A 17,252-nucleotide genomic window follows, 5' to 3' on the forward strand; every position below is an offset into this window, starting at 1 on the left:
GGTATTGAAGTAAACAAAGAGGTAGATATGTTGCTGTTGTTTTGAATAACTTCACTAAAATCATTTACTAAAAATCTAAAAAGACATGATAAGAAGAAATTATTTATTCAGGATAATAAGTAGTACTTGCAGAGTACATTCCCAAAAGCCCTGCTGATGGGTAAAAGCAAAAATGATACATTGAAGGTTTATCTTAATTTCTTTGCTCTTTGTTAGGTATAAGATATTTTCTAAGATATACTTTTCTAAGAAATGAGATATTTTTTAAAATCTCATATATCATTATCATATCTAATAAAATCGACAGTAATTTTTTTTTTTTTTTTTTTTTGCTTTTTGGGTCACACCCGGTGATGCACAGGGGTTACTCCTGGATCTACACTCAGGAATTACTCCTGGCAGTGCTCAGGGGACCATATGGGATGCTGGGATTAGAACCCGGGTCGGCCGCGTGCAAGGCAAACGCCCTACCCGCTGTGCTATTGCTCCAGCCCCGACAGTAATTCTTTAACATCATGAGAGGGCTAGTCAATCCACCTTCCTGATTGTCTCATTAAGTTATTTTGTTCGAGACCAGAGCAATAGTGTAGAGGGCAAGACATCTGTCTTGCACACAATCAACCTGAATTTGATGCCTAGCACCACAAGTGGTTCCCTGAGCCCCACCAGGAGTGATCCCTGAGGGCAGAGCCAGGAGTAACCCTGAGCACAGCCAGGTCTGGCCCCCAAACAAACGAACAAATTCTTTTGTCTGAGGAGATGTCTCTCAGGTGGTTCTCAGGAGGCCAGGGGGCCCCCTCTCAGTGCTTTATAGCCAACCAATGCAAAGGTTCAGATACATGGTGTTGTTTGGGTCCTTGGCCAGTGGATTACCCAGGCCACCCCAGTGGTGTTTGGGGGTTTCCATAGTTGTATCCAGTAATTCTGAGGGACCATTAGGAATTGAATTGGGTTCAACTGCATGTACAGTTGATCCCCTATACTATCTCTCTGATGGTCATTACATTTTTTTATTAAATAATGCAATAAATAAAAATAATGAGCCGGGGAGAAGACTCAGTGGACTAAGGCACATGCTTTGCATACAGGAGGCTCAAGTTCAGTTCCCTGCACTGTGTGATCTACAGGAGCAACCACTGACTGCAGAGCTGGGACAAGCCCCTATACAGCTCAGTATGATCCTATCACAACAGATGAACAAACTCTGCAACAGTAATAGTAAAATATCACCGTATCACTGCATCACTGTCATCCCGTTGTTCAGAGATTTGCTCGAGAGGGCACCAGTAATGTCTTCATTGTGAGACTTGTTGTTACTGCTTTCGGCATATCAAATACGCCATGGATAGCTTGCCAGACTCTGCCGTGTGGGTGGGATACTCTCGGTAGCTTGCCGGGCTCTCCAAGAGGGACGGAGGAATCAAACCACATCAACCACGTACAAGGCAAATGCCCTACCCACTGTGCTACCACTCCAGCCTATAATAAAATACAATGAAAATAATTTATGTGAACCAGATTTTTTTTGTATTTGTTTGATTTGGTTTGGGAGCCACATCCAGTGATGCTAAAGGCTTATTCCTGGCTCTGCCAAAAATCACCCAGGATCACTCCTGACTGTGCTCAGAGGACTATATGGGGTGTCCCGGGCTGAATCCGGGTAGGCCAAGTGCAAAGCATGCATTTTACCTGTTTCTCTGGCCCTGAATCAGAATTTTTAAATGTTTTGGCTTTGGACATTTGATTGATACATGTGAAAAGTCTATTTTATGTTGGTTTTGTTTTGGAGTGGGGAAGAGTCACATTTGGTGGTGACTTCTGGCTCTGTGCTCAGGGATCATACCTGACAGTGCTCATGGTGCAAGAGATTGAACAGGGTGGGCCACATGCAAGCTAAGCACCTTACTCACTGTGCTCTCTCTGACCCCTGAGAAGTCTTTTTTTTTTTTCTTTTTGGGTCACACCTGGTGATGCACAGGGGTTACTTCAGGCTCTACACTCTAGAATCACTCCTGGTGGTACTCGGGGGACCATATGGGATGCTGGGAATCAAACCCAGGTCAGCCGCGTGCAAGGCAAACGCCCTACCCACTGTGCTATCACTCTAGCCCGAAGTCTATTTTTAATCTATAACTATGCCTTTCCTTTTTTCCCCTTACCTTTACTTTTTTAAAAAAATCTATTTTTATTTATTTATTTATTTTGGCTTTTGGGTCACACCCGGCAATGCTTAGGGGTTACTCCTGGCTCTGCACTCAGGAATTACTCCTGGAGGTGCTGGGGGGGTAGGGGTTGGAACCATATGGGATGCTGGGAATGGAAAACGCCCTATTCGCTGTACTATCGCCCTAGCCCCCACCTTTATTTGTTTATAAAGTTCATTTTCTTTGGGAAGTTTTCCTGTTCAATGACAATTGTATTCACATGGTGTGCTATCTTCTTTTTTAATACGGGCTACCCCTCAGTGTACCATTGAGTGTGGCATCTGAGCACTACGAGGAGCACAACTACAAATGGCACAATAAAATTGAGGAGAAAGATATCAGAAAATATTAATTATATAATTTTTGGATATGTTGATCTTTAACATATTATAAAAACAGATTTCTTATAAAATCAAAAAGTAACTTCAGAACACAGTTTGTAAGACTATCATACTGACTTATTTGTTGTAAATAGAGTGCACTATCTTTTCTTTCTCTGTTGTTCCCTACCTGATTCTAAAAAATAGGGATTAAATTCTTTTAGAACTTTAGGGAAGAGTAATTTTCCTTTATATTTCTGTCACTTTCCTTAAGTATTCTTTTTTATTTAGTTGGTGATTTGGGGAGAGGAAAATAAAATCCAATTTTTGCTATTAAAAAATCAAAAAACATATAATTGATGTCACTGAGAGAGAAGCAACAATTCTGCCTGACTTTTTCCTGAAGATCCAAATTTTCTTCTGGAATGTCATCACCCATTTTATCTCGATCCTGACTGTAGCCATATGTTGAAGTCATGTTTTCCAAGCAGTTTCACCAAAAAGATAGATTTTTATTTTGGTTTGTTGTTGTTGTTATTGTTGTTGTTTATTTGTTTTTTGAGACACACTCAGCGATGCTGAGGAGTTACTGCTGGTTCTGCACTCAGGAATTACTCCTGGCGGTGCTAGGGGGACCATATGGAATGCTGGGTCTGCTGTGTGCAAGGCAAAGGCCCTACCTGCTGTACTATCTCTCCGGTCCCAAGATATATTTTTAAAATCTTTGTCTGGGGGCCGGAGAGATACACAGAGGAAAAGGCACTTGCCTTGCATATAGTTGGCCTGTTGGTTCAATCCACAACACCCCATATGATCTCCCAACCTTCCTGGAGTAATCCCAGAGCGCAGAGCCAGGAGTAAGCCCTGAGCACAGCCATACGCCGCCCAAATGCCAAAACAAACAAACAAATGGACAGGAAACTGCTCTGTCTACATTGTTTCTGACTTTAGGGGTTAGGACCTAATGGAAGTTATCACTGCCTAAGCCCCATCGTTAATAAAACAACTTTCTCCAAAAGTGGTTGTTTAATGAGGACGTAAGTCTGACAGAAGAAACAGAAAGTGAAATCTTTCCAGTTTGACAATTAGAGAACACAAGTTTCAGAAATAATTGTAGTAATTGTAGTGTGGGAGGGGACTGTGAGACATTGGTGGAGAGACTGTGATGTTGGTGGTGGGTGTAGAGTTGGAACATTGTATGCCTTAAACTATTATTAGCAGTAATGTAAATCATTGTAAGAAAATAAAATTACTTATAACTTAAAATATTATGCAAATAATCAGCATAATAGGAATTTCATCATTTGTTCATGAGTACCTACTATATGCTTAGCAGTACTCCAGGGAGAAATTTGGAGTTGAAATACTTCCACCAAAAATTTCCTGACTGAATTTTGAATTGTTGTAATGATGAAAGACAGGGTAATGTTTTATATTCAAAACTAATATAATTTGTTCAGTATAATAATAATAATAATATTTGAGCTTTATTGCCTCCCAAATAAGCTATTCCTATGCAACATATGATTCAATTCTCAAAAAAATTCCGAGTCAGAAAAGAATAATCTAAATTATGCTACAGTTAGAAAAAAGTCTATGGTTTAACTGAACTTATATTTATTTCTTGTTTCAAAACTTTAGCTCTAGGACCAGGGAGATAGCTCGAAGAGGTAAAGTCACATGTCTGACTTGTGACTTGAATTGGATCCCTGGCACCAAACACCCTTTCCCAGAACTGCTAATTGTTGCCTTTACTGCCCCGTCACTCCCAGCACTGCCAACCCATGCACAGACCAATCAGGTCTGTGCTTGGATGAATATTGTCAGGAGAAACCCTTGGCTCTTGAACACTACTTGGTAGGACCCCACCTTTAAATAAAAGTTGGTTCTGAGTACAAGTAACCATCCTCCTCATGATTGCATGATAGTCCAAGCTGCTTCAGCCTGTGGCACCACCATCTTCACATGAATCATCTTTCATGTTTGTTCCAATTAAGGAAGAAAGAACTAGAATTTCACATGATCCTTTCATGGCCTCATCCTGGAGTTGACACATATCTATTTCACAATATCTCATTGGCAAGAATGAATTCGTGGGCTCATATAGTTGCAGGGTTGCTGAGAAATATAATCCATCCAATGAGTGCCCAGAAGGGGAACAGAACTGAATATTGATTAATCCTGGCAATATATACCATAATAGCCATTATTAAATCTGTTCTGTTTATATAGGCGAGGAAATGGAAGCTTAGCAGAGCTAAGTAAGTCATCCAAAGTTACAAAGTAAGCAGAGGAGTCATCCTGTGAACCTGGGTAACCTGACTGCAGAGCCTGAGCTTAACCTTTACCTTATCTCCTGCACAAACGGAAAGTCTGGCAGAAGCCAGCCACTGCTATACACATTATTCGATTCTTCTGTTCACTTAAACTCTGTCTCATTCAAATCAGCATACAGGTGTTCATTCAAATGCAAGCTGATTTGTAATCTTTGTGCTGGTTATCGCAGTAGCATATGGAAGAGTTTGTTTCTTTGACAAGTTCTCCAAACTTTGAGGCTACAACATAAACAATAGATTAGTTGGAATGGTTCGCTTTATGCGTGAGCTTGACTGTGTCACAGTGCACAGAAAGTTGTCAGACATTATTCTGATATTTCTGTGAAGGTGTTTTTAGATGTGAATAAGAGTTAAGTTGATGGATTTTGAGTAACGTGTAATTGCTCTCAATATGGGTGGGCCTCGTCCAATCAATTGAAGGACTTATTAGAGCTAAACTACTGAGTAAGAAAGTATTCTGGCAGTAAATTGTCTTTTAACTGAAACTCTTGCCTAGGTCTGTATAATTGCATGATAAATTCCTTAAAATCTCTCCTAACCCCCCACCCCACCACCATCCATCATCTCTCATTCTCCCTCTGTCTCTCTGTCTCTGTCTCTTTCTCTCTATCACTGTTTTTTTCTCTGAAAACCCACAACTAATTCAATAACCTTAAATTGGTCTCTACAAAAAAAGGTTAGGAAATGACACCTTATTACATTTAGGCCACAAATAAGATCATTTACAAATCCTATTGACTTTGATCTTTTCTTGTTCAGTGAAACAGCTGAAACCTAGAATACCCTACAGATATAAATCAATACTTATTATACTTTCTATAACATAAAAAATAAAAACTTATTGATTATACAGTATATAGATTTTTTACAAAGAACCTTGCAAAATAAAAAAAAAATCCAAACAAATCTGCCATATATATAGGCATTACAATATGGTCTTATAATCTACTCAAGAACATATTCTAACTATCTTCACAAATTCAATGTTGTGAGAATATGTGGCTAGGTGTTAATGATAATTTTCGAAGGGAATCAGTTCTACACAACTAAGAATTCTAAATCTGCAATATTAACTTGTCCTTCATATAAAAAAACTGCTTTTGAAGTCTTGAGTTGCCCCCTGCTGGTCATAAATTATCAAATTTATTAAATTCTTAAAAATTAGTATTTTATTTTTCCCTCAGTGGGTACCATGGCTGTCTTGCACACAGAAAACCTAGCGTTTGATTCCTGGCACTCCATATATCCCCTGAACCACATCAGGAGTGATCCCTGAGGACACAGCCAGAAGTAAGCCCTGAGCATTGGAGGGTGTGGCCCCAAAACAAAAAACAAACAAAAAAAGAGGCGCATCAGACTTTTTCACCCAATTAACTCACAATGAGTTTCCATTTACAGTTGAGATAAGTAGACAGACTTATTTAATACAATCTTCTTTATAAATATATGTGTTGTATCAAGTGATCATCCCCTTTTTTGGGGGGAGGGGAATCACACACAAACAACTTACATAATGAGATAAGAAAAACACTTGTTTAAGAATTGTAAAGTTGGGGGAGCTGGAGCGATAGCACAGTGGGGTAGGGCATTTGCCTTGCACGTGGCCAACCCGGGTTCGGCATCCCATATGGTCTCCTGAGCATGAGACAGGAGTAACCCCTGTGTATCTCTAGGTGTGGCCCAAAAAGAAAAAAAAAATAGAATTGTAGAGTTGGGGATGTGACTCAGAAGGACATTATCTACCTTGCATGACTGAATTCCTGGGTTCTGAATTACCACCTCTCTGGGGCTAATCTTTGACAAGACACTTGAACTTCTTTTTACCTACGTCCTACTTCTTACTTTAATTTATTTAATTGACCTACAATAAGCGCATATATTTAAATATCAAGCTGGAGCGATAGTGTAGTGGGTAGGGTGGTCACCTTGCACGAGTATGATCCAGGTTCGATTCCTCTGCTCCTCTCGGAAAGCCCGGCAAGTAACGAGAGAATCTTGCCTGTACGGCAGAGCCTGGCAAGCTACCCATGGTGTATTCGATATGCCAAAAACAGTAACAACAAGTCTTACAATGGAGACGTTACTGGTGCCTGCTCGAGCAAATCGATGAGCAAGGGGATGACAGTGATGACAGTGATTTAAATATCATTTGATATCACTGTTAATGTCTATATCAATTGACATTATAATCATGTCTACATGTAGTTGTGTATCACTGCAACTAGAATAGTGAACACAGTCATCACTCCCAAAAGTTTTTCCGTACCACTTTGTAATTCCTTTCTCTTGTTCCTGCCCCTCCTAGCTTGTCCTTCAAATCCAGCCACATGCTTTCTGTCACTATAGATTAAGCTGAATTTTCTAGAGAGCAAGCATATTAATCATATTTGTTTCAGAGGTTAAAATGAGATATGACAAAAACCTAAATTCTTTTTAACTATAAGTTTTTCAGAAATGGAGATTCCCTCTCTCAAAGTGGCAGCAGTGGGATATAGGCCTTAATTTAATTTTTAAATTTAATTTCATATTATTTTAGGCACCATGATTTATAATACTGTTAAAAACAGTTACAATACTGTTAAAAGGGTTCCGTGCATACCATATTCCAACCCCACACTCTCCACCAGAGTGACCACTTCCTCGGCCCCCACACAGCATTGTCTCAAGGTCACACCCTCCCCGGGCCCCCCCCCGCCCCCCCGCTCCCGTCACCACCTCAACCACCACCATGTCTCTCTGCCGTGGTACACTCAATTCTGTAGACCAGTTCTCAGGTTCTGTTGCCACTGTAGGCCTTAATTTTAGAGTCATGGGACATGAGCTCTGAAGCTCTGAGCTCTCTCATTTACAAGTCATGTGACCTTGGGCGAGTTACTCAACAACCTAACCAAGGCGAACCATTTCTCCATACTTAGGAGAAGGATAATAATAGCATTGGTCCTCATAAAGACGTTGTGAAATGGCAGAGAAAGCAATTAGCTCAGTGCTGAGCTTATGCCTACAGCGCACTTCAGCCGCAGTTGTCACTATCTTTAGACACTTCAAAGAGCACCAACCTGCTTTGTAAGAAATTGAGAGCTCTGACCAGGTAGCCATCGTTTATTTTGATGTTTCAAAATAAGCATACTAATAATAATAATGTTTGAAATATCAAAACAAGAATTCCTAGAATCACCAATGATCTCATGAGAAGAATTCTTTTTTTTTTTTTTTTTTTTTTTTTTTTTTTTTTTTTTGCTTTTTGGGTCACACCTGGCGATGCACAGGGGTTACTCCTGGCTCTGCACTCAGGAATTACCCCTGGCCGTGCTCAGGGGACCATATGGGATGCTGGGATTTGAACCCGGGTCGGCCGCGTGCAAGGCAAACGCCCTACCCGCTGTGCTATCTCTCCAGCCCCCATGAGAAGAATTCTTAAGAATGAAGATTGTCAGGGCTGGAGAGACAATACAGTGGATAGGGTCAATCTGGGTTCAATCCCAGCACGCCGTAATGTCCCTTGAACCTGCTAGGAGTGATTCTTGAATGTAGAGCCAAAAGTAAGCCCTGAGCACAGTAGGGTGTGGCCCAAACACAGCAGCAACAGCAAAAAGAATTGAGATTGTTAAATTCACAGTGATGGGTATGCTGTGGTGAAGCTGAGGTAGACAAGGGCGCCAGGTAGCACTGCACTGTAGTACTGTCGTCCCTTTGCTCATTGATTTGCTAGAGCGGGCACCAGTAACATTTCCATTGTGAGACTTGTTACTGTTTTTGGTATATCGAAAAGCCACAGGTAGCTTGCCAGGCTCTGCCGCGCGGGCAAGATACTCTCAGTAGCTTGCCAGGCTCTCAGAGAGAAACGGAGGAATGGAACCCAGGTCAGCTGGGTACAAGGCAAACACCTTACCTGTGCCAGGTAACCAAGCAAATACTATTGATCATGTTAAATCTTGCTAATGGGAGGGCTGGTGAGAATATGGAAATGACGAAGGGGCGGGAATAATAGCACTTTAAAAGGAGAACCAGTCAGGTAATTTGCTCTTTAACCCACGCAGTTCCTCTCTTGGCCTGGGCAGGTCCACATGCACGTGGCCCCAAGGTAAGCCAAAGGGACAAAGAACAGCAAGCACCAGCATGGAGAGGCAGATCACAAAGCATCAGTGACAGACCAGGAGGACCCATGGACTTTGAGGGACAGAACCAGCAAGAGATCATTGTGGACCAAGGATGGTGGACATGGGAACTATAGAGCCATTCAGCCCGGACATGGGACATCACAGGAGCCAAACTGCCTTCATAAAGCTGGTAAATAATTATAACTACATCAGCACCTGGAGTTTTTGTGCTAATTTTATATACAGTGCTCAAGGACCCAGCTCATGACCTCATCAGTTTACCAGTAACAGAGCAAGTTTTCAAAATTCTAATTTTTCTTGAAAGCTAAACTTCATTATTGTTATTTTATATTGGGTTTTGGAGCCCACCTGGTGGTGCTAGGAGGAATCACACAGTGCCAGGAACCAGACCTCCCTTATGCAAAGCTGCACGCACCCTTTGAGCTCTTTCCATGATCCTAATCTTTTATTCTTTTGTCTGTAGACCACACTCAGCAGCACTCAGGTCTTACTTCTGCACACTACTCAGAGGTTCAGTTCTGGTGGGCTTGGGAGATGATGTATGGTGACAGGGCTTGAACCCAGGCTGGTTGCAAGGAAAGTGTCCTACTCGCTATACTATCTCTGTTCCTCCCCTTCAAATTTTATTCCTAGAAATGAATGCTTTAAGTTGTTTTAGCTGAGGTACAGGACTTCACTGACTTTTTTTTCTTTTTGGGTCACACCCAGCAATGCACAGGGGTTACTTCTGGCTTTGCACTCAGGAATTACTCCTGGCAGTGCTCAGGGGACCATATTGGATGCTGGGAATCGAATCTGGGTCGGCCGCATGCAAGGCAAACGTCCTACCCACTGTGCTAGCACTCCAGCCCCGACTTCACTAACTTTTGAGACAATGTATTGCCAATGCCTTAGTGCAATTTTTTTTTTCATTCTTTCCCCCCCTTTCCCTTCGCTTTATTGTTTGGATGATTACATTGTGAGGATGCTTGTACACTTGACTATGGTACTCATTGGGGGGTCACACACATTATTTTTTGGAGGGATTGGGCTGCCATAACCAATGGTGCCTGGGGAAAATTTTCAGTTTGATGCTCTGGGAATGTTCCCAGTGGTGCTTGGAGACCATGTGGTGATGGGGATCAAACCTGGGCCTCCCGCATGCAAAGCATGTCTACTCTAGTTCTCTGAGCGCTCTCCCAAACACCAAGCACATTTTTTAAGTTGTGGTGTTTACACACTTGCTTGCCAGGGTTTGCATACCTTAATTTTGCTCACACATCCTAACTTTTGGTGGCAGTCCATGTTGTACATTTAAATTATGGCTCTTGCACACATCTGACTAAAGTTTCCCTTGTAAGGCACACACTGTGGTGGCACTAAAGTCCCCAAAATGCAGTCCCTGAGAACACACTCAATGTGAATGTGTCTAGGGATGAGCTCAAAACTTCAAGATTGTAAAGATTGCAAAGCAGGTGACTTTGCCTCCGACCTATCGTAGAGTCCTCTTTTGCGATCTTTGTTTCATTATCTTTTGATTTTTCATTCTTTCAAGTAAAAATGGTTTCATATAAAAAGTGGCTTATTCTCAATCATATAAACTCCTTCCCTCAAGAAACTATTTTGCTTTTATATGTTATGCATTTTATCTTGCAGAGTATTTATTTTATTTAATTCAGTGGGGGTGGGTTAGAACTACAACACATGGTCCTAAGAGGATGCTCCCAGCTCTGTGCTCAGGATTGCTCCTGGCTATGCTGAGAGAGCATGTGCTGTAGGGTGGCGGGGGTGGGGGTGAGGGGCATCAAACACAGGACTCCTGTATGCAAAGCATGCATTCAACCCACTGAGCTACTCTCTGGTTCACACAGAATTTCTATTAATTTTTGTACCAACTCAGTTGTACTCAGAAGCTATTCCTGGTGCTGTGCTCAGGGGTCACCCCTGGTGGTGCTGGGGGGACCCCATGCTGTGCCAGGATTGAACTAGGGCCAGCTGCAAGCAAGGCAAGTACCTTAACCACTATATTGCGTCTCTGTCCTCTGCATAGAATTTTTTAAAGATATGTAATCAATGGTTCATATTTAGTAAAGTTAATAGTTACTATCTTATCAGGCATATTCTTAAATAAATATTCTTTTTTTTCCTATTAATGAATAACGATGAAGAATAGAATGGGTAGTAGTTCTGTTTGGTATTGCTTCCTTGGTTTCTGTAAAGGCGCCAGCAATTTTACCCACTGTTACCTTTGTATCCTAGTACAAATGTCAACACAATGTGAAAGACTAATAATGTCTTATTACTGTGAAAATAATAATGACCTTGAAGATACTTGAAAAAATTTTCAGGAACTTCTTGGGGTCTGCTGAGCACTTAGGGAGAACCACTGGTCAAGACAAAATTTAAATGTCATAAGTTATATATGACATGGTAACAATTCATTTTCCACAACTTTTGCCTTTCTGCAAAATGTCTATGCTGTTACGCTGTTATAATCATTCTAGGCCTAGATATTCCTTCATCAATCTTTCCACAGACTGGCAATCATGAACCATCATATTCTGTTTTTAGTTCTAACTCAGTTCCTGATTTCTTCTTCTTCTTTGGCTTTTTTGGGGGGGTTATGGAGGGAGCTGGGGAGCACACCAGGTAGTCTCAGGCTAACTCCAGGCTCTGCACTCATAAATTACTAATGGTAGTGCTTGGGGGACCATATGGGATGCTGGGAATTAGACCCAGGTAGGCTGCATGCAAGGCAAGTGGCCTACCCACTGTACAATCTCTCTAGCCACCATACCTACTCCCAATTTCATCTTAAGTAGAGATTCCTTGCTTCTATCTTAAACTTCCTAATCAAATCCTACACTAATCTAATGATTGCATTTTAATTCTTTACCTTATCATCAGAACTCAGCCTGGCCCTTCAAGGTAGAATTTCATTTCATCCATTCATTATTTTATTTGTACATTGATTGTTGAACATTTTTCTGTAAATTTTCTGTGTTATATCCTAGAATTATTTGACTCTGGTTTTTAAAGGTGTCATGTTTGGGGCATGTGAAACAAAAGTGTAAGTTTTTTAAAGTAACAAATTTGGGGCCAGAGAGAAATGATACAGGAAAGAAGGCAGTTGCCTTGCGTGCTATCAATTCTGGTTTGATCCCTAATACTGCAGTTTATTTGGGAAGCACTATAGAGCAACTGAAAATGTCTGAGCAGAGATAATGGGATGAAACAGTTTAATATAAAAGCTTGCTTAAGATTTATTTGGCAACTATATAAGAAAAGAATTTGTTTGGGAAAGACTTGAAGCAAGAAAACCAACTTGGAGACCTGAGTCCTGACCACTGAAATGAGATAGGAGGAATACGGAGTTTTGAAAATAACAAGGAAGTAAGGTCATATGTAGGAGAAAGGGAGAAATGTCAAAAATGATTTGAATTTCAAGCTCAAGTTACTAGGAAAATAGAAATGGTATTAAAAGAAATCAGGAAGTCAGAAAAAGGAACAGTTTGTGTGAGACAGGATGATGACTTCAGTTCACTACCTACCAGACACTTAAATGGCCCTTCAAATAAGGAACAACTTAATTTTATAGCACTTACAGGACCTAGAAGCTAACATATCAGAAAATTGTGGTTAAGGCAAACTGACTTTACTGTATCTTTGTGAAATGGGAAATGAGAAATGCAGTCAGTATTTTAGTTCTCTGTAGAGTTTTTCTCTAGATAAGTCTGAGATCTTTGATTCATTTTAATAATGGTAGCTCATATGTATTTGTTGAGTGATGTGAATGTGCTAGTTATTATGGTAAGTTTTATGTCAATTAATCTTCCCAATAGCTCTTAGATATTGTATCTGGAATTTCATAAAAGAAAATACAGTGCAAAGAGGTTAACTAACTATCCTCAGGTCAGATAGGAAGAAATAGAACGACATTTGAAAGTTTCATGTGTTTTCAAAGACCTTGTGTTTTCTACTCTATGTTCTATAAAGATGAAAAAAATTCCTTTGGGAATAAACTATTATTGGTATTTACTACACGAAAGCATCCAGACATTCATTGATTGCCTCCTTAAAGAGGCCTATCTAGGAATGTGGAGAGAGAGTAGAGTTAGGCTGCTGGCCTTGCATTCAGCTGACCTGGCTGAGCCTGCCTGCTAGGACTGATTCCTGAGCAGAGAGCCAAAAGCAATCCACAAGAACCACCAGCAAAACCCTAACACCCCATCTCCTCTCTCTCTCTCTCTCTCTCTCTCTCTCTCTCTCTCTCTCTCTCTCTCTCTCTCTCTCTCTATTTAGGTAAGGCTTGTGTTCAGAGGCTCTATTTCTTGGGACAACTTAGATTTCCTATCAGTATGACAACTCCTGTCCTTTATTTTAGACCAAGAAATATTAAATCATAATTAGCTTTAAAGCATACAACTTAAGATGAGCAGATAAAATAGCTGTCAAAAAGCTATAAGTCTTTTAAAACCATTAAAAAGCTAGATAAGATCTTCTGGAATCAATTGAGACAAACAGCTGAGAATGCCTTTGGTTGGAAATCTGAGCATCCAAGTGTAAGGTCTTTCTTTACATAAGGAAAGAGGGGCTGAAGTATCCTGGAGACAAAAAATACAGTCAGGTGCTCTTTTAATTCAGGAAAAAGCAGAGATCCAAGAAACAACTACCATGTTACGTTCTTTACTTTGCCATCTGGTAAGTACTCAAGAAATTCAACTTTCCCTCTTCTCTTTTGCATTTTATGAAGTTTCTATCCTTTTGTTTTCCCTTAATGTATTAAAAAGAAAATCTGGAGAATTTTGGTGGTGGTGAAGGTGCAAAAACTGTATACATCAATACCACAACATAATGTAACTGTTACTTAAACCTCAATAAAAATTTTAAATTAAAGAAAAAAATCTGGAGGAATAAACCTTTTATTCTCATTGCTTTGGTGCATAGAGTCCTTCTACCTTTTGAAGCTAAGAATGACTAGTTCATGGTACATCTCAGTTCTATCTGGAATGTCCTGGATTTGAAGGACTTATGGAAACATCACATATCCCTATAGCCACTGAGCTGTAATGATTAGAAAAAGAAATTTTTTTCTAGAATGGAAAGTCTTTCTGCTCAGAGACCAAATGGGAAGATGTAATCTCATAAGCTAAGAACCATGACCTTTGTTATGGAATATCACGGAATTTCTGGGCAGCAATTTAGAACACAACTGTGTCTCCTTATTACTAGTGATGAGCAAATGACAGCTTATAATCACAGGGGTATACCAGTGGTTTATTTTTTAATTTTTTTCCTGTTTCTAAATTTATTTTTTAATTAGTGAGTCACAGTGAGGGTACAGTTACAGATTCACACATTTTTGTTCTTGTTTTTCCCTCATGCAATGTTTAAGAGCCCATCCCTCTACCAGTGTCCATTCTCCACCACCAATGAACCCAGTATCCCTCCCATCCCCCCAGTCCCATCCCCCCACTCTACCCCACCTCTGTGGCAGGGCATTCCAGTTTGATATCTCTCTTTCCTTTTGGGTGTTGTGGTTTGAAATAGGGGTATTGAGTGTTCATCCTGTTCAGTCTCTAGTCTACTTTCAGCACGCATCTCCCTTCCCGCGCAGGATCTCCAATCACATATTACTTGGTGTTCCCCTCTCTATCTGGGATGACTTTCCCCCAGAGTGTGAGGCCAGCTTCCAAGCTATGGAGCCAACCTCCCGTATACCAGTGGTTTAACTTGACAGTTATTAAAGAAATGAATTTACAGAGCCGGTGAGATATTTTCATCTGCCAAGAAAAGGTTTTAAGCCATACCTGGTGGTGTTCTGTTAGGCCTGGCATGGGCAGAGCTAAGGATTAAAACATGGGACTAAGGATTAAAAACAGAGCTAAGGATTAAAACATCAAATCAGGTATGTGTTATCTATGAGCTATCTTACCAACCCCAAGACAAAAAAAAAAAAAAGAGGTTTGAGAGTGTATCAGATAAAAGGAAAAAGCAAAATTGTTGTATGCACTAAGGTCACTGGAGGGAGATGTGTTTGCTGAGAGCAGGAAGGAAACTATAGGCTGGGTGGGCCTAGAGTTTACTGGCTCTTCACTGAGGTGTTCCCCAGAAATACTATCTATTTCAGTTCTAAACTATTTAAGGAATCGTTGGTTTTTAAGAAAGAAAAAGCTTCTTTTGCAGGCAAAAAGCTTGTCCTCCTCATTATTTTGCCCAATGGCAAACACCAATATGTTCTTGTGTTTTTATTTCAGTTTCCTTTATTTCGTGAAAATTAAAGGAGTGTCAACAGACAGGATGACTGGTGAACACAGAAACCCAGATCTCACAGTCTCTAAAATGGAGTAGTGTCACTTGCCCCAAAAAGTACAGCTGAGTAGTTGCTTCTTCAATGGTGACAAGAATCCCCCAATTAGAAAGCTTTTCTTACTTATCCCCATAAGAAAATAAAAATCTAATGTAACCTTCATGAGGGAATTGAACATGGCTTCCTAATCTTCATGTAAAGTCAGGATGGTGGAGCATTGTGGTCTGGAATACAGATACAGAGAGTAGAGCACTCAAATTGCATGTGGCAGACCTGGGATCGATCCCCAGCATCCCACAGAGTCCACCGAGCATTGCCAGGAGTGATCCTCAAGCTCTGAGTCAGGTGTAAGCCTTGAGTACTGCTGATTGTGCCTCCCACTTCCCCAAAGAGTCAGGATGGAATTCTGGGTAAGCCAGAATAACCTTAAACAAGCTTTAATGGGCCTGAATCGAACTCATATCTATCCATCATATCAACTATCTGTTGCCTATTTGATCATTCAATAAAATGTCGTAATTATTGACCATTTGCCAGGCACCAAGGGTATAATATTTATAAGACAGATAAGATAGCTGACCTTGTGGAACTTGTCTCTGGGAAGAAATAGAGATTAAGTAAATAAATACATCCACTTTTTTTTTAAAAAAAAAGATTTTATTATTGAGGGGCTGGAGCAATAGTACAGTGGGTAGCGTGTTTGCCTTGCACAGGCCAACCTGGGTTTGACCCTTCGCATTCCATACGGTCTCCCAAGCACTGCCAGGAGTGATTCCTGAGTTCAGAGCCAGGAGTAACCCCTGAGCATCGCTGAGCTATCTTTCCAACCAAAAAGAAGAAAAAAAGATTTTATTATTGAATCATACTGAGATAGATCTTTTACAAAGCTGTTTTAGCCATACAGCCAAACACCTATTCCTCCACCAGTGTCCCTAGTTTCCTTCTCATCACTTCCCCCAATCTCCCTAGCCTGCCTCTTTGGCAGGCACTTTTCTTCTCTCTCTCTCTCTCTCTCTCTCTCTCTCTCTCTCTCTCTCTCTCTCTCTCTCTCTCTCTCTCTCTCTCTCTTCTCTCTCTTCTCTCTCTCTCACTCTCTTTCTCTCTCCTTCTCTCCCTCTCTCTCCCTCTTCTCTCCCTCCCTCCCTCTCTCTCCGTCCCTCCCTCTCTCTCCCCCCCCCCCTCTCTCTCTCATTTTGGGCATTGTGGTTTGCAATACAGATACTGAAAGATTATCTGGTATATCTCTTGTCCTATTTTTAACACTCAGTTTTTGACCAGCATAATCATTTCCAGCTATTCTTGTCATCCTGGTCCCTTCTCTATCTTACCTACCCTCTGCCCCCCACATACTTGTGGTTGATTCCAACCAATGGGGATTAAGGAAATAAAAACATTCACTTAGACTTGGAAGAAAATTAACAATTTTTTTCTGGGACTTTGTGCAAGGCATCAGGGACATGAAAATAGCTGGCTCTGAGAAGTCGAAGATTCTACCTGCCTACAAATGTATTACATTAGTAAAACATTTTTAGTTGACATCCTTAATATGAATAATGCCATCTCTTTTGCCTCCTAATGTGATTCAACTCAACTCCCCTTTCCACTCACTTCACCATCTCAATCCATTTGTACCAATTATAGATTATTGTCATCTCTTACCACTGAAAGCTAATGGAACGAGAATGAATGTTTTCAGTTTCATTCCACAGAATGAAATTCCTCTGCTCTACTGAATCCCAAATGACATAAAACAGTCTTACTCGTTCCAGTTCCAAGCAGAGAGATGTATTATCTTTTATCTGAGGATTGATGGAACCATGGATCTGAAACTCCCATTTTAGAATACAGCAAGGTGAAGAAAAACCATTGTCCTATAGCTTAATATATCCAGGGCTTGTCCTTAGTTTGTTAAAAGATTTGGAATTGAAAAAAAAACAGAATTTTATAACATTTGTGATTTAGGTTTCTTTACAGCTTTAACTAGA

Source organism: Sorex araneus, chromosome 10 (assembly GCF_027595985.1).
Source record: "Sorex araneus isolate mSorAra2 chromosome 10, mSorAra2.pri, whole genome shotgun sequence".
In the NCBI taxonomy this organism is placed as follows: domain Eukaryota; kingdom Metazoa; phylum Chordata; class Mammalia; order Eulipotyphla; family Soricidae; genus Sorex; species Sorex araneus.